This window comes from Eriocheir sinensis, chromosome 17, assembly GCF_024679095.1.
Source record: "Eriocheir sinensis breed Jianghai 21 chromosome 17, ASM2467909v1, whole genome shotgun sequence".
Classification (NCBI taxonomy): domain Eukaryota; kingdom Metazoa; phylum Arthropoda; class Malacostraca; order Decapoda; family Varunidae; genus Eriocheir; species Eriocheir sinensis.
The window spans coordinates 17746264-17769049 of NC_066525.1; the positions used below are offsets into that span (position 1 = coordinate 17746264).

A 22786-nucleotide genomic window follows, 5' to 3' on the forward strand; every position below is an offset into this window, starting at 1 on the left:
ATATAACAGTGTAGATTCACAGAGCTGCAAATGAACTTGGGAACACCCAAGATGAAGAGAGAGCAGTAAAGGGTAAGAAAATTATTAAGAAAATATTTATGAAGAGTGGACGGCACGGCGGCCCCCTCAGCCTTCTGCTCCATCCCAGGCCAACGCTCTGCAAACACTCGGCGACACCAGCATTCCTAAGTACAGCGCTGTAGCGGTCACTGTGTTGGACCCATCAGGATGTAGTCTTCGTCGGAGCCGCCCCGACCCTCACTAAGGCACAAAATGTAATGTCCACGCCGCCAGCTACTGCTGGAGGCTGTGATGATAATTAGCTGAGCAAATACCGCCTCTGTACGTTGATGATGTACAATATCCCCCCCGTGCGGGCCCTCAACGGGGTTCATGACAGCAGCCACTTACCTGGCGGACTCCACATGAATATATATACCACGACCCAGTGATGCCCATGGTGGCGCGCACCATTGTGTAGAGTCTACTTCAGCCCCTGACAAAAAATTAAACTTATGTTTCAAAGTTGTGCAAACACAAAGCTGAGAGAAAAGTAAATCAGCGGCGTTGTGTCACTTCCTTTCTCACGGTTCATTACTGCATGGCAGCCCACCGACTATGACCAGGACGTGACTTACAGAACTACCGCAGGGTCACAACAGGATTCTTCTCTCACAGGCTTGTTCCTCTTCCAGTAGTAACCTGCTGAAGAAAGTTGGGGATATGCGAGAATTTAAAGTCATGGTGGTTGACCTCCTGGAACACACCTGTGAAAGGCTACAGCCCGAGGCAGCGCCCTGCAGCCCCCGCCTGAGAATGCCATCAGGGCAGAGCCTTTGCCCAGGGCCTCTCAAGGGTTGGCTTCAGACGTGCCGGGGCCGCTGTTCTCCTGCACACTGTGGCCATGACTAACGAGTCGCCTTCAACACGACCCATCCAGTGACATTCAAGTGGTTCACCGTTGCTCATAATTTTGCAATCTTTAGCTGCACTTCTTATTCATAAACATTCCCGTATTCCCGTATGTACACTGAGCAACTCAATATCATCTACATAACTGGGTTATTAAATGACATATAGTGATTTGTTTTTTCCTTATTTGTTAGAAGCATATCTAACACCCACTAGACAACTACGTATTGTTTTCCTTTACAATTTGTTGCGAATATTAAAGTCAAGACGGACTGGATGTAAGGAACCCTGGCTGTATATACATTGCTGAGAGCCCGTCTGGACGCGGTCAAGGCTGTCCTAACCTTTTGATGGTCTCCCTTGATCCCTCTCTCCCTCCCTCCCTCCAAGCCTCCTTACTTCAGGCCCTCCTCTCCCTCCCTCCCTGGCCCCTTCCTCCTTCTCTCCCTCCTTGGCGGCGGTGTAGGGCTTGTCTCAAGTGGGCCGAAGTGTTTCCGAGAGAGGAGGACGAAGAGGAGGTCGAAGACGAGGAGGAGGCAGAGGGTTTAGAGAAGAGGAAGGAGTAGGTGGTGATGGTGGTGGTGGTGAAGGTGGAGTGGAATGCTATGAAGGAAAAGGGAAAGATGGAATAGCAAAACGATGATAACCGACAAAAAGACAAAAAGAGCATATGAAGGAAGGAGAGAGTAAGTAGATAGTTTTGAAAAAAGTGAAGAACAGAGGGAGGGTACAGCAAAAAGAAGAAGAAACAGAAGTAGGAAAAAAAGGAATAGGATACGGAAAGAAAGAAGGAACAGGAGGAGGAGGAGTAAAAGGAGATAGATAATGAGACTCCCAACAGTGGTGACGCAGCATCATGTCGAACTCAAACACACCACCACCACCACCACCACCAGGTCAAGGGAGAGAAGAAGATCTGCTGGAAAGGAGGTGTAAGGATCATCTATCTCACTCACTCCTCTCTCTTTCCCTCTCTCTCACACATGTACACGTCGTCTACCTCCTCCTACTCGTAACAAAACAAAAAGTAAATAGAGGAGGTGGAGGGCGGTCGAGGGGATGAGAATTGGAGAGGCGGTGTCGCGGATGCATTGCCCGAAGTCGTGTCCTCCCCAAATTTGTTTTTTAGCCTCTGGTCTGCCTCCTCCTCCTCCTCCTCCTGCTGTTGTTGAAAAAGAGGGTAAAAAATAAAACAATAACACCTGGAATACGATTGTCTCTGCGATCCATTATGAAAGGAAAAAAATTAATTATGAGAGAATATTGAAATGAAGAAAGTTAAATGGTAGGTGTGAGAGTATGTACGTACGTGTGTGTGTGTGTGTGTGTGTGTGTGTGTGTGTGTGTGTGTGTGTGTGTGTGTGCCAGGTGACCTCCATGTGGGAAGAAACACCTGATGTAAACCAGACAGAAGACGGTCGTGAGGCGGCCAGACGTCACGCCTCCTCCTCCTCCTCCTCCTCCTCCTCCTCTTGTTGTTTTTTTGCCGTTGTTGATGTTGATGATGATGGTGGTTGTGGTGTTATTTTTTTTCTCCTCCTCCTCCTCCTTCCTCTTCTTCTTCTTCTTCTTCTTCTTCTTCTTCTTCTTCTTCTTCTTCTTCTTCTTCTTCTTCTTCTTCTTCACACAATACTTCAACTCTGTCCACCTTAAACCGCATACTCCACTTCACACACACACACACACACACACACACACACACACACACACACACACACATGCTCCACAAACGACGCCACGACTCGAATGTCTAAAATTGCCGAGAATCAATTTGCCATTAGTCCTGTTAGCTTCGTCAACACCACCACCTCCATCTCCTCACCTCCTCCTCCTCCTCCTCGGCCGCCGCAGCATCCCACGCCCTTCTCTCCCGACCTCCTTGCCCCTCGCCGCCCAGCTGTCGCCCCTCTACAAGGATGCCCCGAGAGCCTTGCCTTGTTTATGACACAATCAGCTGATCCTGAGAACTAGCCGCGTCGTCTGGCTCCTCTTTTCCTACCTCCATGCCCTCTCCTCCTCCTCCTCTCCTCCTCCTCCTCCTCCTCCTCCTCCTCTTCGTCGTCCCTTACCCCCTACAAAAAACATGCCCGCCACGCTTCCCTCTCAGCACCTGACGCGGGCCTTGCCAGACGCAAATTATTTTACCTGCCAAGGTGAAGGTAGTCTGGAGCACCTGCGTTTCGGGGCGAGGCGACGCTGCTGTGAGATGTTTTTTTAAGCTTTCGCCTGCATCGTGAGGAGCTGTGGAAGCCTTGTGATATGTTTTTTGGGTTGTCATGTAATGTTGCTTGAGTTGGTTTGTGTTAGTTTTCATTGTGCATCTTTTCTTACGAAGTTTGAATGTGATGTAAATTGGAGAAGATTCATTCCAGCGCTTCGTTGAGTTAAATGGCTGAAATTTTATGTTGTTTTGTATTCCTCTGGGTTGATTTTCTATATGCATTTTATTATTTATGAAGTTTAAATGTCGGGGATTCATTTCAGTGTTTCGTATAGTTAAGTGGCTTCGGTTTCCTGACATTGTGGAAGTCTTGGGTGTAAATTGTTTTTCGCATTTTATTGTTTGTTTTTATATGTACGTTTGTTCCCATCTCCAAATAACTTCCCATATACCATTTACTTGTTTGCAGGCTTTTACGTTTTTCCATACGTTCGCTTCTTCCCTTTCTCTATTCCCTTCTCCCTCCATCTTTATCGTTACTTTTTCTCTCCTCCCATTCGCCTTACAAAAAAAAGGAATACAAACCACAATTTAATATCATCTACTTCCCTGTTCTCCCCTATCTCCTCCTCCTCATCTCCTCCTCCTCCTCCTCCTCCACCTCCCTTCATCACCCTCCTCCTCTTCTCCTTCACCTGCCGATAGAGGGGAGGGAGAGAGGGAGAGAGAAGTGGAAGAGGGAGTGTGATGATGCGTTATGTAACCACCTCCACCCTCCTCCTCCTCCTCCTCTTCTCCCTCTCCTCCACTCTTTCTCTCCTCCCCTTCCTCCTCCTCTAAAGAGTCTTCTACCCTTCCTCCTTTTTTTTTCTGTTGTGTATCTTCCCCTCACCCTCTTTGCATTTTTCTTCTTTTTTTTCATCTGGTTCTATTTTTACTTGTTTATTCACGCCTTCCCTTCGTCTCCTTTCGCTTCGCCTGTTATTTCTCCTTCCCGTTTGAGCCGCCTCATATTTTGTACTCTTTCCTCTTTGTCATTATTTTTTTCCTCACTCCCTCCTCCTTGTTCTGCTCCTCCTCCTCCTCCTTCTCTTTCTATTGCTCCCCCTTACCACCTGTTTTCTCCTCCAAGGTCACTGGTAGAGAAAGACAGACAGACAGACAGATAAAAAAGTCGTGTGTAGTTTCTCTTCCATTCCATTCCTTTCTTTTCTTCAGTCTCTTTCTTTTACCTTTTCTGGCTCTGTATTTCTTTATTTTCTTTCTTTCTCAACCAGGATTTCTCGTACACTTTAATCGTTCTCTCCCTCTTACCTCTCTCTTTCTCTCTCTCTCTCTCTCTCTCTCTCTCTCTCTCTCTCTCTCTCTCTTCTCCTCCTACTTCTCCTTTCTGGGTCTCTCTTTCTTTATTTTCGTTCTGTCTCAACCAGGATTTCCCGTATGCTTTAATCTTTCTTTTACCTCTCTTCTCCTCTCTCCTCCACTTCCTCCTCCTCCTCCTCCTCCTCCTCCTCCTCCGTCCCTTATACAGTTCTATCACCTTCTGTCCCGGAGCTCCGCAATCCATCTTTCCTTACCCATTCGCTCCGTCGCTTGCGGTTCGCTTCCCAGTCCTTTGCACTACACGCGACAGACACAAAAAAGAGGAGAGGAGGAGGAGGAGGAGAAGGAGGAGGATATAGAAGCAGGAGGCGGGAAGGAGGAGTGGGATGACAAGGTGAAGGATAGAAGGAGGAGGAGAAGGAGGAGGAGGAGCAGATAATCACATTAGCCTCTGGACGTAGGCAATAACATCATGAGGAATAAGGTCAAGAGAGAGAGAGAGAGAGAGAGAGAGAGAGTATGGGCACGAGTCCTCTCTCCTTCTCCTCCTTTTCCCTCCCTTCTTCCATCTCTCCTCTCTTTTCCTTCCCTTTCCTTCCTCTCACATTACCCCCAAGGCCCTTTTCTGTCTCCAGGATAGATATAATTGACTTTGATTATACTCGTGGAAACCTTCCGTCTGATGTAATTATAGAATACAAATTTTATCATGTCGTAACTTTGCATATCCCGCCTTTCCTTTTTATCTCTCTCCACCTCCCTCCCTACCTGCCTGCCTACCCACCTCCTTTGCCTACCTCCTTGCCTACCTGCCTACCTATGCCCCGGATCCCTACCTTACCCTACCTTCCCATTTTTCTTATTGTATTCCTTTGTGTGTCTCCGTATACCTCTATGTTTGTCTTTGAAATCGTGTGGTTCTCTAATTTCTCTTATCTCTCAAATCTCTCTCTGTTTCATTTTATATCTTTCATTTTCTCTCTCTCTCTCTCTCTCTCTCTCTCACTTTTGATCATTAAATTTATATTCCTTTTAAGAAGTTCATTTCAGCTTTCTTATATTCCTTTCCTACTACTCATGTTTGTTTTTCCTGTATTTTCTAACAGTTTATCATCCTTCCCTTATTTTCCTTTTTAGTTATTCCAGTCTCCACGTTTTCTTATCTTCCCTTTCTTTTCTGTTCATCGTATGCATAACTTACCCCTGAACCTCTTGACCCTCCTCTCTCTTGCCCCTCCATCTTCCTCCCTCCCTCCCTTCCTCTTTACCTCCCTTCCTCTCCACGTAAGCACCCCATCTTTCCCTTCTTTTGTTCCTCCATTCTTTTTTCCTATCTCTGTATCATCTAAAAATTCTGATCACAACCACTCACAAAAAAGATCCACCGGGCAGAGGACTAATTTTTTTTTCTTTTTTTTTTCCTTTTACCTTCCATACCACCACCACCACCACCACCACTACAACCACTACCATCACCATTTTTCTCGCTAGCTTTTCTCTCTCACATGCTTTTTTTCTTTCTCCTTTGAAATAGTACTTAAAACTGTGACTTTCTTCCGTATGTCATGAAATTTGTTGCTAATAATTATGTTTTAGACACAAACACACCAAAACAAAACTTTCTACTTCCATTCTAGCTTAAATACCATTCCGGCTTACTACGATCTCCATCTTCCTCCTTCCTTCTTTCTTCTCTAATACTCGTCTCGCATTCAACCCCTCAACCTGCACTTCCTTCTCGTCCTCACCTGCTGGCCTCGTGTTCAGGGTAATCATCTTTCCACCTCTCTTTGATTCATCTTGTTCTATTTCCTCTTCCTCATTCTCTCGTGTCCGTGTTCTTGTCCTTTTCGTTCCATTTAATAGTTCCACATCAGCCACCACCGTCACCACCACCACCCACTCCACTACCTTCGTCTTCTATTCCTCCTCCACAATTCCTCCACGTCCTTCCCTATCTTCAGCTACTCCACCTCCTTCTCTCTCTCCTTCCCAAACCTCACCTAACACCACCGCCTCCTAAACCCACCTAACCCAATACCTTCGTCTCCGTTTTCCTTTTTTTCCGGCCTTGGAATTATACCCCAATTTGCGATTATGGCCCCATGCAATTTGTGGCGTTCCTGTAATGAAGGTTTTAGTGGCCCCGAGCGAGGGTTTGGGGAGGATCAAGTGTTGCTTCGGCCTCCCCTGAGCTCTCTTTTGTTTGTGTTTCGGTTCCTGTGTCCCGTGTCATTAGTTTGCTTATCATGGAGTTTATGTTTGGGGCGAGAGGGGTGTTGATGGTGGTTATCTTAAGGGGCTCTCACACATTCCCGGTCCCGGTCCCGATCGTCCCCGATGACTCCCGATAAGCCGATCGGGGCCTGACCGCCGACAAAATAGGCAATAATCCCGGGACCGGCGGCTTACCGCCGGTCTGCCTGCGGTAAACCGGCGGCTTACCGCCGGTAAGCCGGCGGTTTACCGGCGGTGGACCGGCGACCATATACGATTTTCGATTTCCTCGACCGGCGACTGCAGCAGGTCAGTCGGCGATCGACCGCCGGCCTACCGGCGGCAGACCTGCGGCACATCGACGAGCAAACACTTTCTTTGCATTTTCATATATATATATATATATATATATATATATATATATATATATATATATATTTCACCCATATATATTCCTCCTTTTTCATATCTTTCCATCCTCTATATATATATATATATATATATATATATATATATATATATATATCTTTTCTTCATTCCTCTTCCTCCTTTATCTCATCTCCCTCTCTCTCTTCATCCCTCGCTCCTACCTGTTCCTCTTCGTTTTCCTCCTTCCTCCCTTGCTAATCCCCAGGTCAGGCACAGGTGTTCACTCGCGCCCTACCGCCGGTCTGCCGCTGGTCTGCCGTGGGTGTGGGCCGTAAGATCGGGGGATTGTCGGCGGCAGACCGCCGGTCTACCGCCAGTCGACCCTGAGGACCGTAGACGCAGCCGACCACCGCCGGTCAACTTTAAAATTTTCAAAGATATCGGCGATGCGACCGGTCGACCGGCGGTGTCGAAAAATATCGCCGGTCGGCCGGCGGTCAACCACCGACAACCCACGGCAGACTGGCGGCAGACCGGCGGAAGACCGGCGGTAGACCGCGAGTGAACACCTGTGTCTGACCTGGGGATTAGCAAGGGAGGAAGAAGGAAAACGAGGAGGAACAGGTAGGAACGAGGGATGAAGAAAGAGAGGGAGATGTGATAAAGGAAGAGGAGGAATGGGTGAGAGAATATATATAAATAGAGAGAGAGAGAGAGAGAGAGAGAGAGAGAGAGAAAGGAATGGAAGGAGGAACAGGTGGGAGGGAGTGAGGAAGAGAGAGGGAGGGATGGAGGAGAGGGAGGAGGGAGAGGAGAGAGGATGGAAAGAGATGAGAGAAAGGAGGAAGAGGAATGGGTGAGAGAGAGAGAGAGAGAGAGAGAGAGAGAGAGAGAGAGAGAGAGAGAGAGAGAGAGAGAGAGAGAGTGTTTCATGCACACGAATGAATTTAGGTATGAAGCTGTTAATGAGGTAATTATAAATATATGTAAATGCAAAGAAAGTGTTTGCTCGTCGATGTGCCGCAGGTCTGCCGCCGGTAGGCCGGCGGTCTACCGCCGACTGACTTGCTGCAGTCGCCGGTCGTAGAAATCGAAAATCGTATATGGTCGCCGGTCTACCGCCGGTAAACCGCCGGCTTACCGGCCGCCGGTCCCGGGAGGTAAGATAGGTGGCATTGTTGCTTTTTTTTTTTTTTTTAGGTACGAAGGCAGTTTCAGTTAATGTTTGTGTGATTGCTTTTGTGTGGTTGGGGGTATCTCTCTGTTTTTCTGTCTATTGTTATCGTATGTCCCCGTCTGTGGTCGGTCTATTTCCTTCTGTTTTTCCTCAGCCAACATATACATTGACCTTCACAAATACGCCTCTTCTTATATCCATTCCCTTATTTTCTTCCCTAGTGGTTGATGCAGGACAAAAAAAAAGACCAACAAATAAGAAATAAAGAAAATAGAATAGAGGATAAAGGAAAACATCCAGACACGTACCCATTACCCTGACACACACACACACACACACACACACACGCACACACGCACACACGGACATCATATACATTTTTTTCCTACGTGCTATTACTCTTTTTTTTTTTTTTTTTTTTTAGCCGGAGTACACATATGGTTTAAAAGAGAGCAAGTGCGTTTTAGGAGTTATTTGAAGGAACACTAAGTAGAAATATAACAGCTAGCATACGCAGAATAAATCACTGATTACGTAGTCCAGTTCTTTAAGTCCACCCCTCCAAAAAACACTATAAGAGAAAAAAAACTGATAGGTAGCAGTTTGACAATGACACATTGACAGGCAGATAAAGATACACGGATAAAGAAACAAATACACAAACAAAAAGAGCCTATGAAAAATCCCCTCAACAAAATATGAGACAAAAAGAACAGACCCCCAAAAATATTGCTGTCATATCTGGTCGGGTGCACGGAGGCCTTTAACTCAAGCCCTGTAGTTATCCTGTGTTATGGGGAGAGAGGAGGGGCAAAGGGAGGGAAGGATGGGCTGAGCGGGGAGTGGTGGGTCTAGGCGGCGCTGGGGCGGGCGGGGCAGGTCCTGGGGGCACTAACGCACGCCAGGTCGGGGCATTACGCTAAGTGGGGAAGGGCATGGGGATGGGGCTCGGGGCGACCATAGCGGGGCGAGTGGTTACCAAAGGGCATCATTTGCGTCGATGGAACAAGGGCGGCAACAAGCGATTACGAGAAGTTAGACCAGGATTAGAATCAGGAGGAGGAGGAGAAGGAGATGGAGAGAAGCGAGGGAAGAGAGGAAGATATGGAAGGGAGTAGGGGTGAAGGAAAGAGGAAAGAATGACTCTGTAGCACTACCAAGAAGGAGAAGGACGAAGACGAGGAGAAAAATGAAGAGGAGGAGGAGCAAGAGAAGAAATATCAGTAACAACGAGGGAGGAGAGGAAGATATGGAAGAGAGTAGGAGTGAAGGAAAGAGGAAAGAATGACAGTGTAGCACTACCAAGAAGGAGAAGGACGAAGACGAGGAGGAAACTGAGGAGGAGAAGGAAGCAGAGAAGCAATATCAGTAACAGCAGTAGCAGTAGCACCAACAGCAATACCAGAGACATCAACGGGATAAGTTAAGACAAAACAAAAATAAGGAAGAAAGGAAACGAGGAACAGAGCAATATGTCGAGGAGGGAAGCAAAGAAAAAGGAGGAGGAGGCAGAGGAAGGCAAAAATGAACAAGAGGAGAGGAACATCCACAGAGCCAAAAGAGAACTAGGGAGTGTTTCAGTCTGTACAAACACTGCATATGGCTATAGTGACTGAAATATAAATAGATAATATAAAGGATGAAGTGATATGGCGGACGGTCTTCCAGCGGGCTAAACTAGATGGCGAGAGACTGAAGGAGAGGAAGGTTGAGGGCAAGATGAGGCCCCTTAGTGGTTTATGAGGGTGTCCGGGGCTTCTGAATCCCTCTCCAGGACCATTTGTTGCCTCCCCAGCCCGCCCCTTTCACCCCCAACTGGCTACTGTCCCCTCCAGGCCCATGACCACCACCACTGACACCATCATGACCATCGCCCCTACCTTACCCCACCATTCCATACTCTCTCTCTCTCTCTCTCTCTCTCTCTCTCTCTCTCTCTCTCTCTCTCAGTTATTTCCTGTGATTTCTCTTTTTTTTGGTAATATCAGTGAATTATATAACTTCCCTTTTGTTAATTATCACCACCACCACCACCACCAACAACAACAACAACAACAACAACAACAACAACAACACAAGCCTCCACATCCCTGAAGGGTTAACGAGAGCAGTCAAGTGATCCTAAAAGTCAACATTCCAAATATTTATGGTCTTCCTTTTCTTCCTCTTCCTGTTTCTTCTTCTTTCCTTCCCCCTCCTCCTCCTACTACTCCTACTCCTCCTCCTCCTCCTCCTCCTCCTTCTCTTTCTCCTACTCCTTCTTCCCCTCCTCCTCCTCGTCTTCCTTGATTATGCTGTTCAATTATGTCTCTCTAGTTTGAAAATTCATCTAAGTCTTTGTAATCTGTGCATAGAAGTAAATAAAAAATATCATCCATGAACTAGAAACCTTACCATGCAGAGAAACGTTATTGGATTTGATTTTGCATTCGTTGAGAAGGCGTGGACTCGGCGGCGACCTGGTTGAAGTTTTAAACGGGTACAAGAGGTTACACAAAGAGTAGGTTGATGAAACTATATTGAAAAAGGATGTTTGGCCCATATCATTAAACGTGTTGGCTTCCTGTTACGACTATTTCCCAGTCCTCCTCCGCCCTCGTTTGGTCTTCCCACTTCTTCTTTTTGTTCTTTTATCTATATTGTTTCCTCTTCTTTTGGTTCTTCTTTTTTACTGTTCTTTTCCTTTTCTTTTTTTTATTTCTACTTTTTTTTTACTCATTTTCATGGGTGATTTCCCCGTTCAAGAAGCAGAAGTCGTGTAAAACTATCTATAATGTTTCCTCTTCTTTAAGTTTTTCTTTTTCTTATTATTTTTTCTTATTCTTCTTTTTATTTCTACTTCTTTTTCTTACTCTTTTCATGGGTGATTTTCCCTTTCAAAATGCAGAAGTCGTGTAAGACTATCACTGGCGTCACAAAACAGTCCATGGAAAGTCCAGCAAGCTCTACGTGAGGCTTTTCAAACCGCCGAACTGAGGTGCCGATATGTTTAGAAATGCAGACTTTAGACCCGCAGTAGTTACTAGAAGTTAGATGGATGCCGTTTCTAGAGGAAGACGAAATACCAATCAAACACAGGAAATGAATAATCGAGATAAACTTAGCATTGGAACCATGACTAAAAGCTACGAATGGGGATTAGCTAGATTTATGAATGGTGATGTGGATGATCAATGACTATTTATCAGAAACAAACAACAAAAACAGGAAGAGTGTATAGCCGTGGGAGGAAACAAACTACCCCATGGAGACACAGGAACAAGGTGAAGGAAGGAAAAGGCAAAAAAAAAGGATAAAAGGACATTCCGAAACCACAGGGCAACCGCAGGACTCGCTAAGTGGCGGTGGTGGTGGAGGTGGTGATGACAGGGGTGGTGGTGGTGGTGGTGGTGGTGATGGGAGTGGTCATGTTGTGGTGACGGTTGTGATGGTGGTGGGAAAGTCTTCCTGTCACCAACACCACCACCACATTCACCACCATCACTAATACCTACACAACCAGCGGAGATGTAGAAGAGTGACAGTGTGCCCCGACTTGCTATACAGTGTGACTTGTGCATGGAGTAGTAATGTAGGAGTAAGATTTTGTAGTATAGAATATAGGGACGTAGTGTAGCACAGGCCAATGTTAAAATAAAGTATAGTACATGTGTGAGGTTGCGTGGTGAGCTTTTGGTGCCGTGTAGTGTGGCAGAAATTAAACTATGTAAGGCATATCGTACTGAGGTGTGATGTAGTGTGGCCTTAAGGTAATGTGGTGTGACGGTGTGGATGTTATGTAGGGCGTGCAGTGAGGTGGCGTAGCGTGGCGGGCGTGAGAGTAAGTTTGGCATGTAAGGGGGGGTAATATTTCCCCCGAGCTGGTATTATGCAAATGACTGGTTGGCCGGAGAGCAAGTAAGGGCAAGCTAGAGGCAATCACCACCCCTCGTGCGATGCCTGTAGGGGTAAGGGAAAGGAAAAACCCATGACCACCGCCGTTCTTCCCTCTCCCTTGCTTCCCGCCCTCACTCTCCTCTTCCCTATTTCTCCATCTCTCCTTCCCTTCCTCCCCCTTCCTTCCCCCACAACACGAACGTTAAAACCCCGACTTTTATCAGGTTCTTTTGATAAAATGTTCGACAAACTTGTGTTAACAGAATCCGAAGTCCTTCCAGGTAACATGATAATTATTAAATGAACTGCATCCAAGTTTTTTTTAGTGGGGGAGGGGGATCGCAGTTTTTTTTGAGGGGAAGGGAGGGGGCAGAGAGGGGGAAGTTCCGTGTTTTCTCAGTGAGTTTCCCGGTACGTGCAAAGCGGCACATCACGGTACTAAGCAAATGTTTAGATGAGGGTGGAGGAAAAGAAGGAAAACAGCAACGGTGACGAAAGACGACGAAGGAATATAAATGCAAATACGGAATAAAGGAAAGAGAAGAGCGACATCACATCATGAAAGAAATAACAGCTTAGAATGAAAAAACGGAAATGCTAACAACCAAAAAAATAACAAACGTGAAAAAAAAACGTGGAAGATGGAAATAGTCATTGTTAATTCATCCCAAGAACACATTCGGAAAAAAAAATTAAGTACAAAAGCTAAACACGTTATTTATGTTTTCTCAGATCTTCTGTCGGCAACAAAATAAATTAGGAACCAAAACATTTTATTTGACTGCTCTCAGAGAATAAAAAATAACTTCATAGTCTACCCGTGACATTGATAAAGTGTTTGACGTTTGCACACTAACTCCTTATAAGACAGACGGATTTATGTGTGCGTATGTGTGTGTGTGCGTGTGTGTGTGTGTGTGTGTGTGTGTGTGTGTGTGTGTGTGTGTGTGTACAGGTGAGGGGGGGGGAGGGGGCATGCAGGTATAAGGAGGTGGTCTCTCATTACCTGTCACTGAACCTTTACGAGCTGAGAGCTACAAATGTTTCCACACGGCTTTATGGGGCGGAATTACAGGGTTAGGGAGCTGGGGGGGGAGGGGTAGTGGGGGTGGAGGGGGGGGTAGCTGTGGGAGGGGGGGTGTCTTGTGGCTGCGCTGGTGGTTGGTGGTTGTGGTGGTAGTGGTGGTGGTGGTGACGGTGGTGGTTAGTAGCTGATATCCTTTTTCTCAATCCTCCTCCTCCTTCTCCTCCTTTCGGTCCTCCTTCTTCCCCTCCTCCTCCTCCTCCTCCTCCTATTTCTAGTATTAGTCTTTCTATCTTTTTTGTTTCTTCCTCTTATTCTCCTGGCTCTTTTTTTTCTCCCCTCTTGCTCTTCTTTTTTCTGCCTGTTACTATTCTTATTCTTATTCTCATTCTTATTATTTCCTGTTCTTATTATTCTTGTTCTTTTTTTTCTTATCATCACTATCTTTATTCTTCCGCCTCCTCCTTCTAATGGTTCTTTTCCTTTTCCTCCTCCTCCTCCTCCTCTTTTTCTTTGTGTTCTTCGTCGCACTTTTATTTACATCCTTTAAGTTTCTATCTTCCCTTATTCACTTCGCACACTTTCCTCTTGGCATTCATACACCCTGTTCCTTCCTTCCCATCCTTCCTTGCCACGATCCCTGACAACACGGCGCACCTCACGCCACCAATACTCACACCTAACTTACTCTACAGTCACGCATTTAAAGTATATCACTTAATATCCCTGTTTTCTAATCACCGAGGTCTGAGTATTGCATTTGGAATACGTAAAAAAAATTAATTCGCGCATAATCTAAGGTGTTTTATTTATACTTCATGACAGTTAGCTTATTCTTCTTCGGTCGAAAAGGCCTTCATTTCACTCTTCTTACTTATCTCTCTGTCTGGTTGTTTGTTAAACATGACCAGAGAGAAAGACAGACAAAGAGACAGGCAGACAGACAGACAGACAGACAGACAGACAGACAGACAGACAGACACAGACAGACAGACAGACAGACAGACAGACAGACAGACAGACACAGACAGACAAACATAGCAAAACAGACAGACAGGCAAAGGTATGGGAGGGAGGCAAACGAGAGCTACAAGATCAATTTACCTGTACCTACCTGGAGTCGCAGCCAGGTAATGACATAATAACACACCTGTATGAATGAGGTTGTTAGTAAACATTTCCTGAAACAGATGCTGCCTCCACCTGTTGGCGACAAGCGGGTTGAAGACTCGCCCTTTTCGCCCTTACGTTGTGGAGGCGCAAGGGCGATACTCCAAGTGCCGGGAGACCTGGAAAACACTGGGAATAGTTAACCCGCGTAGAAAACAGGGTCATTTTTCTTGCTCAGTTCTGGTTTCTAATTGCAGGTATACTTTTTTTCAGGTAATGCTGTATCTCTTTCTTCCATTTATCTTGTTTTCTTGTATTTCTCTCTCTCTCTCTCTCTCTCTCTCTCTCTCTCTCTCTCTCTCTCTCTCTCTCTCTCTCTCTCTCTCTCTCTCTCTCTCTCTCTCTCTCTCTCTCTCTCTCCATAATCAAGTTTTTTCTCTTTTATTTTCCTCACTGTGTATTTTCCGGCGAACCTTCACCACCGTGCCTTTTGTTTTCATTTTTCATCAGCCGCTGGTGAATTAAGGAAAAAAGTAAAACTCGTGTCTTCCTTTCAATGTTACGTACTCGGAAAATGTATCAATGTATCAACCGAGAAGAAGAGAGGAGCGAGCGTATCACTGCCAAACAAACACACACACGAGCCCGGTGCATTGTGTGGGGCAGCATTGCGATCAGGTCTGAGGATTGGTATTGAGCTGTCCATTGCATCCGTACCCTTCTCTGTCTCCCTCATCTCCAAATCTGCTGTGCTTATGAGTCTTGAGCTTGCGTAGAGAACTAACAACCCACGTCGCTCGCCTTAGTTTATATTTCTTTCAAGAGGAGGGTATCAGGATGCCTCTCCTTCCGAAGTTGACCTCTCTTTTGGCCACTCCTCTGAGCGCTTTTTGTGGGAGCAGGGAATAGCGGGCTTTTTTTTTTTTTCCATTATTGTTTCCTCTTTTTGTTGTCCTTGAGCTGCTTCCTCTGCTGTAAAAAAAAAAATATATATTATTATTTTATGTCTTGCCGACCAGGGAGCGAATTTTGTATGAGCAGGGGTTTTGAAAAGAGGGAATATGTTAGCAGCAGAATACATACTAATAGGTCAGGGTAGAAAAAACGGTAGTCCAACACAATGCCAACTTAAAAAGAGGACGAGTTCAAATACTTCTGAAGCTTCAGTCAGTGAGAAATGTTTTTTTTGTTTGTTTGTTTGTTTTGTTAGTGTCCTTCTAAAGAGCGAATCCAAGAGTGTATTGACGTGGGTGTGTGAGGTAGATTTTTCTTGTATTATTTTGAAACATGAATTTGCTTTGTTTTCATTTCAGATGGATGATGGAGGTGATAGATCCCAAGGTGGTGGCTGATCGCCCTCACTACTACTACACTATCACTACTACTACTACTACTACTACTACTACTACGACTACTACTACTACTACTTCACTACTGCTTAAGGTACAGGCATGCATCGTATACTTAACATTCACCACATCCATCCACATATACATCTACCCTCCATTTAAAGCTTTCACTCACATTTGCCTCAGCTACATACCTCCTCAGCTTGTTCCAGTCATCCACCAGCCTGTTCGTGGGGCAGTTCTTGACCATTTCCTTTCTCAACCTGAATTTATCCAACTCAAACCCGTTGGTGCGTATTCTATCAGAAATGTACAAATAAAAGGAGCGAATGAAACTCTGAAATGACGATACAAGTAAATTAAGGAAGGAGAGCGGTAACGACAAAATCCTCTGAAGGCCGCCGATGAGGTCACGTTACTAAGAGCTCAAAGTGTTCGCCATTCGTTGACCTGCACGGCAAATGATCACTCGCTAGGCCAGGGCTATTCAACTGGCAAGTGTAGTTCCTCGTCCTACAGTCTGGCGAGAAAATAGACTTGCAAGAATACATTGCCAGGACATTCATGTTATTTTTTTTTCTTTTCTACTGGACCCTGGGGTCAAGTTACAGTATTTATCTAGACCTCTGCATACATTTGAACTGAACCTTTGCTCATAATAGTTGAGTAGCCCTGCGCTAGGGCCTTGTGAAGGAGGAAAAGAGAGAGAGAGAGAGAGAGAGAGAGAGAGAGAGAGAGAGAGAGAGAGAGAGAGAGAGAGAGAGAGAGAGAGAGAGAGAGAGAGAGAGAGAGAGAGAGAGAGAGAGAGAGAGAGAGAGAGAGAGAGAGAGAGAGGGGGGGGGGGGGGAAGGAAGGAGAATGGGAGGCCGGAACGGAGGAAGGGTCTTGGATTGGGCTTAATTCATAAAGAATTAAAAAATAAAATCTGAACCAACGCACAGATTTACATGGCGAAGAAAGAAGGAAAGCTATAGAGAAAGAGAACAATGAGGAGCAGGAGTAATAGGAACTAAATAAAGAATAGAAATATGTAGGAAAGTAAATTCCCAACAAAAAAAGGAGCAGAAGGAATGGACCGTATTGGCTATACAGGCAGCGCACATGTGGCCACTCAACTCAACGCTGTCCTTTCCATAGAGTTCAAGTTATAGACTAGAGTGCGTCTGGGACTGTCTCCAGGATATACGGCCATGGTGCCGCCATAGCTCCAAGCCGATGACTGCACGCCACAGAGTTATATAACTCTGTGCTGCACACACTTCACTCCTACCCGATTTCAATTTTTCTCCATGTCAAATAGCAGAGTCAGGAAATCGGGCAGGAATAAAGTACGTGCATTCATCGGTTTGGAGCGATGGCGGCACCATGAGATAAGATATAAGATAAGAAATAAGATAAGAAAGCTAGACACATACGAAAGTAAGTAACATAGGAGGGAGAACATGTACTTACGCCCCATTACAAGACCAAAGGAAGAAAGGGGTGAGGGTAGAAGAGGAGGAAGCAAATGTTCATGAGAATACCTTGACTGACAAACACAATGATAACAAAAGGCGATAAACAAACAGACACTAATATTAACCAGGAGCGAAATGTTTTGCGATCCTTCCTTGACGTCAAATTTATTTCGAAATTGATATAAATTCACATTTACTACCCTTCCTCTTAGTCCTCCTCCCCCACTTATTTATTCTTTTATTTTCCTACCCCTCCTCCTCCTCGTCTACCTCCTTACCCTCCTCATCCTGTTCTACCTCCATCCTCCTCCTCCTCCTCCTGTTCTACCACCTCCTCCTCCTCCTCCTCCTCCTGTTCTACCTCCTCCTCCTCCAAACTGACCTTCACCAACTTCCCTCGAGGTTGTTGTCGCTGTGGTTAGGGACAAAAAAAAAGTAAGCTCACCTCCAGCATTAAAATTGGAACCTATATATCGACAGGGTTCATTTTTTTTTTGGGGGGGGGGGAGGGAGGGTAAAGAAAGATCTTCATGACTTCATTCTGTGTTCTTTGTTCCTTTTGCTGGTTTTCCCTTTTGATTCTTTTATTTTTGGCCTTTTTTCGGGGGGGGGGGGGTCTTCATTAAGCTATCTCATTTCTCGCTCGTAGTTTTCTTCTTATACATATATTTTTCTCTCGCGTTATCATTCTCTTCTTCAAATTAACATATCTTAGCGTACGCGGTCGAAGAAGATAGAGGAGGAAGGAGGAAACATGGAAACATGGAAACATGGAAACATGGAAATGCAGGCAACAGAAAGCCTATTGGCTCATTACGAGGTCGCCCGCTTGGGTGATTTAGTCTGCTCGACCGCCACTTGGGGCTTGGTGAGCAGATGAAAGCACCTCGATATTGAGGAGCAGATGGAAGCCCCTCGTTATTCAGTTTACTCCCGACGCAGCGAAATGACGGTCGATTCTATATTTGAAGAAGTTGATGGTATTCGCATTTACTACTTCTGAGGGAAGATTGTTCCAGTGGCGGATGACTCGGTTTGAAAAGAAACTCCTTCCAATGTCTGTGTTACATCGACTCGACTGAATGGGTAAACCGTTATTTCTAGTTCTTGAGTTGGTTTGCAGTTCAAAGAATTTAGAGTAATCGACGTTATTGAACTTTTTTAGATACTTGAAGACTTGAATCCTATCCCCTCGTAGGCGTCTTTTCTCCAATGTAAAGAGATTGAGTCGCTTGAGTCGTTCCTCGTACGGTTGAGCCCTGAAGGTTAGAATCATCTTTGTGGCGCGTCGCTGAATCCTTTCCAGTAGACTCAGCAATGTCCTTTCTGTAATTGGGAGACCAGAACTGCACTGCATACTCGAGGTGCGGTCTTGAGTATGCAGTGCAGTTCTGGTCTCCCAATTACAGAAAGGACATTGCTCTACTGGAAAGGATTCAGCGACGCGCCACAGAGGAGGAGGAGAGGAGAGGAGGAGGAGGAGGAGGAGGAGGAGGAGGAGGAGGAGGAGGAGGAGTTTGATGAGGACAAGGAGGATGAAATGAAGCAGAGGAGGCAAGAACAGGAGGCACAGGACGAAGAAGAGGAGCAGCAGCCGGAGCAGGAGGAGGACGAAGGAAGGAAGGAAGAAGTGTTGACAAAAAAGTAAAGAGGAAGAAGGGGAGACTAGAAGGAGGATATAGGGAAAGAGGGATATCCGGGAAGGGGTGAGGGAGACGGAGAAGTATTTATCCCATCACCATCATCACCATCACCATCATCATCATCATCATCATCATCATCGGCAGTAGCTAAGGACGGTAATGCATTCACTACAAGACTAATTACATGTTAGTTGGATTTGGCATGTCATTAATTTCTTACTTGTGATCGCTACTAATTGCAATTCTTTCCACGGTGCTGCTGTCGTTGCTGTTGTTGTTGTTGTTGTTGTTGTTGTTGTTGTTGTTCTTCTTCTTCTTCTTCTTGCTTTTACGGTTGATATTTTTTTTGTTATGTTTGCTTCTGTTACGCTGTTGTTATTGTTGTTCTTGATCCTGTTGTTATTTTTTTATTGTTATCTCTCTCTCTCTCTCTCTCTCTCTCTCTCTCTCTCTCTCTCTCTCTCTCTCTCTCTCTCTCTCTCTCTCTCTCGCAGTATGACAGGGATATGTAATAAAGCAACGATGAAATACACGCTGCAGGGGGAGGAAGGAGGAAGAGGGGGGGTGGGGGAAGGAGGAGGATGAGGAAGGAGGAGGGAGGGTAAAAAAAAGAGTGGAGGGAGAAGTGGATAGAGGATGGCGAGGGGGAGAAAGAGATCGGGAGGAGAGATAGTGATAGATGGTAGAGTGAAGATGGAGGGAGACAGGGAGAGTAAAATAGAAGGAAAAGAAGATATATAGAAAACAAGACACCAACAGCAACAGCAGCAGTAGCAACAGGAGCGGCTATCAGCGTTATTAGACAGAAAGAAGCAGCTGCATAGCGGAAAAGGGGAGAGGGAGGGAGAGAAGGAATAGGAGGAGGAGATGGGGGCTACGGGGGAGGAAGAAGGGTGAGGAATAGATAGATGAGAGTGGGGGAGAGAGAGGAGGGGAGACGGAGAGGGAGGTGATGTAAGTAGGAGGGGACTGGAAGGAAAATGAAAGAGAGCAGCGGGGAAGGAAAGAAAGAGAGAGAATACAATGAGGAATAAGATAAGTGTGAAGAAGGAAATAAGAACAGATAATAAATGAGGAAGGGGAGAAAAAAAAACTTACATAAATGGTTTTGAGGATCCATAAAAGTCAGGAAGAAAAAAAATCGAAAAATAAAACGAACAAACAGGTTTAAGTTCATGGTAAAAAGAATGGGAAAAAGGTGGGAAGGCGAGGAAGAAATTTGAAGAAAAAATAAGTAAGGAATTGAGGAGTAAAAATAAGACCTAAATATATTTAGGTCTTATTTTTGCACCTCAACTCCTAACTTATTTTCTTATCTTATTTTATTGTCAGTATACTGATAATGCAAGGAGACAGAGAAAGAGGAGAGAGGGAGAAAAGAAGGAGAGATAGAGAAGAGAAGGCAAGGGGAAGGTAGTATTTGGAAGGGGGAAGAAAGGAAGGGGAGAAAAGAAGGAGAGATAGAGAAGAGAAGGCAAGGGGAAGTTAGTATTTGGATGGAGGAAGAAAGGAAGGGGAGAAAAGAAGGAGAGATAGAGAAGAGAAGGCAAGGGGAAGGTAGTATTTGGAAGGGGGAAGAAAGGAAGGGGAGAAAAGAAGGAGAGATAGAGAAGAGAAGGCAAGGGGAAGGTAGTATTTGGAAGGGGGAAGAAAGGAAGGGGAGAAAAGGAGGAGAGATAGAGAAGAGAAGGCAAGGGGAAGGTAGCATTTGGAAGGGGGAAGAAAGGAAGGGGAGAAAAGGAGGAGAGATAGAGAAGAGAAGGCAAGGGGAAGGTAGCATTTGGAAGGGGGAAGAAAGGAAGGGGAGAAAAGAAGGAGAGATAGAGAAGAGAAGGCAAGGGGAAGGTAGTATTTGAAGGGGAAGAAAGGAAGGGTAGACAATAAGGAGAGATAGAGAAGAGAAGGCAAGGGGAAGGTAGCATTTGGAAGGGGGAAGAAAGGAAGGGGAGAAAAGAAGGAGAGATAGAGAAGAGAAGGCAAGGGGAAGGTAGTATTTGGAAGGGGGAAGAAAGGAAGGCGAGAAAAGGAGGAGAGATAGAGAAGAGAAGGCAAGGGGAAGGTAGTATTTGGAAGGGGGAAGAAAGGAAGGGGAGAAAAGGAGGAGAGATAGAGGCTGGTATTATAAGACACGGGCTTCTTACATCAGCTATTTCTAAAGGTCAAAGAGGGGGTAAGTCTTATTCTAATGAGTGTTTCTTCAGGTTCACGGTACAGAGGAAGGGTCACACTACCACCTGGCTCATAAAACTACCCCTGGAAATGCTCACAACTCCTACGAAAGCCTTGTCCAGTGTGTGTTCTTGGGCTGCGAAATGTCTTATGATACGACCCAGAAAAGCGTGGGCAAGGGAAGGGATGTTAGGAAGGGGAGGGAAGTAGGGAAGGGGAGGGAGAAAGAAGGGGAGGGAAGGCAAGATCATATATCGTTGTTGTGTCCTGGTAATGATTAAATTTATATGCACGTAACCCTTTCTGTCCAAGAGCCCGGAAGCGAGGGGAGGAGGAGGAGGAGGAAGGGGGGGGAAAGCTGCAGTGTGACGGGAAGGAGGGGGAAGAAGCGAGAAGAGGAGGAGGAGGGGGAGGAGGACGGGGGAGGCAGCAACAAGGATAAATGAGGTGTAGAAGGAGGAGGAAGAGGGAGGGGAAGGAGATGAGAAAATTATGTATCTGACGAGGGTTGAAGAAACTACCTACACGAAACTTAATGAGCAACGAAGAGACAAAAGAACATGGAGGATAAATTTGTTGAAGCAGAAGGTAAAGGAAGAGTGAAAACATAACGAAAGGAAACAGCAAATGAAGGAGGAGAGGAAAGAAAATTATGAAGATCTAAATGTGAAAAAGAATAAGAATAAAGACAAAGAGAAGAAGGAGGAGGAGGAAGAGGAGGATCAGGAGGTGAGAGGTAATTGAGTGAGGAGTGGTGGAAGGAAGGGATGATTTAGCGAAAGGAGTATTAAGCGTTATGTATGGAGGAGGGGGAGGAGAGGAGGAAGGAAGGAAGGAAGGTAAGCGGAGGAAGAAGGGTGTGGAGGGGAGAAATTAAGGGTGAGAGAGGAAGGAAGGAAGGAAGGAGGGTGTGAAGTATGGGAAAGAGAGGGGGGAGGATGGAGGAAGTTATGGAAGGGGAGATGGAGGAAGAGGAGCAAAAAGAGTAATTAGGCGAAGGATAACAGAATGAAGTAAAAAAGGAGTAATAGAATGAATGGACCAGGTGACAAATGGAAAGGTAGAGCCGTGATGTGAATGTTCTGTGTGTGTACCATTTACCTGTTTTCACCTGTAGCCTTGCTCTCATTTACTTCGTCCATCCATTTGAGATAAAAATAAGAAGAAAAAAATGTCTCGTTGCCCTCACTTACCTCCCTCAAGTCCGATCTCTTTCTTTATCTCTCGATCAATCTATCTTTTTATCAATTTTCTCTTTCGTCCTTCCCTTTTTTTCCTTATTTCGTTCTTCAATTCTTTTTTCTCTTTCCTCCATTCTTCTCTCTTCCTTTCCTCCGTCCCTCCTTCTCTCCCTCCCTCCCTTCCCTCCCTCCCTCGCACACCTCCAGGCCGCAAGCGCCCGCCGGTTCATCACAGAGGCAACTGATAGCGGGTTAGACTATTTTATTAATGCGACGTCATTTTTCTTACACACGCAACCAGTGAGAGAGAGAGAGAGAGAGAGAGAGAGAGAGAGAGAGAGAGAGAGAGAGAGAGAGAGAGAGAGAGAGAGAGAGAGAGAGAGAGAGAGAGAGAGAGAGAGAGAGAGAGAGAGAGAGAGAGAGAGAGAGAGAGAGAGAGAGAGAGAGAGAACGACTCCTGATATGCAGCTGGCATGCACGACAGAAATATTTACCGTCTCAAAAGTTTTAGGTTATTTTTTGTTTCATTGATCTATCCTCATTACGTGTGTGTGTGTGTGTGTGTGTGTGTGTGTGTGTGTGTGTGCTCGTCATGTTACGGAAGCAAGCAGAGGGAAAACAGAATAGGAAAAAGGAGGGATAAGGATGGAGGAAGGAAGGAGTTGAGGGGATTAAGGAAAGTGAGGCAGAGTTTGCTGTCCTCACGTTACCACTATTTATAACCTTTTCGTATATCACAGCGAGCAATTGATAAGGAATAAGTAAGTAATCACATGTGCTGTAAGAAGACAGCTGAGGCTTCAAAGAGAATATATCAG

At 45.5% G+C, this 22786-nt stretch overlaps 1 long non-coding RNA gene across 5 annotated transcripts in view; it reads left to right on the forward strand.

Annotated features, from left to right (window-relative positions):
• Nucleotides 1-22786, forward strand: part of LOC127000042 (uncharacterized) — a 257073-nt gene that overhangs the window by 170582 nt on the left and 63705 nt on the right. For all 5 annotated transcript variants that reach the window (XR_007753756.1, XR_007753757.1, XR_007753760.1 and 2 more), the window contains one exon: nt 15483-15612. This is a non-coding gene — a long non-coding RNA (uncharacterized LOC127000042). The remainder of the gene's footprint in view (nt 1-15482; nt 15613-22786) is intronic.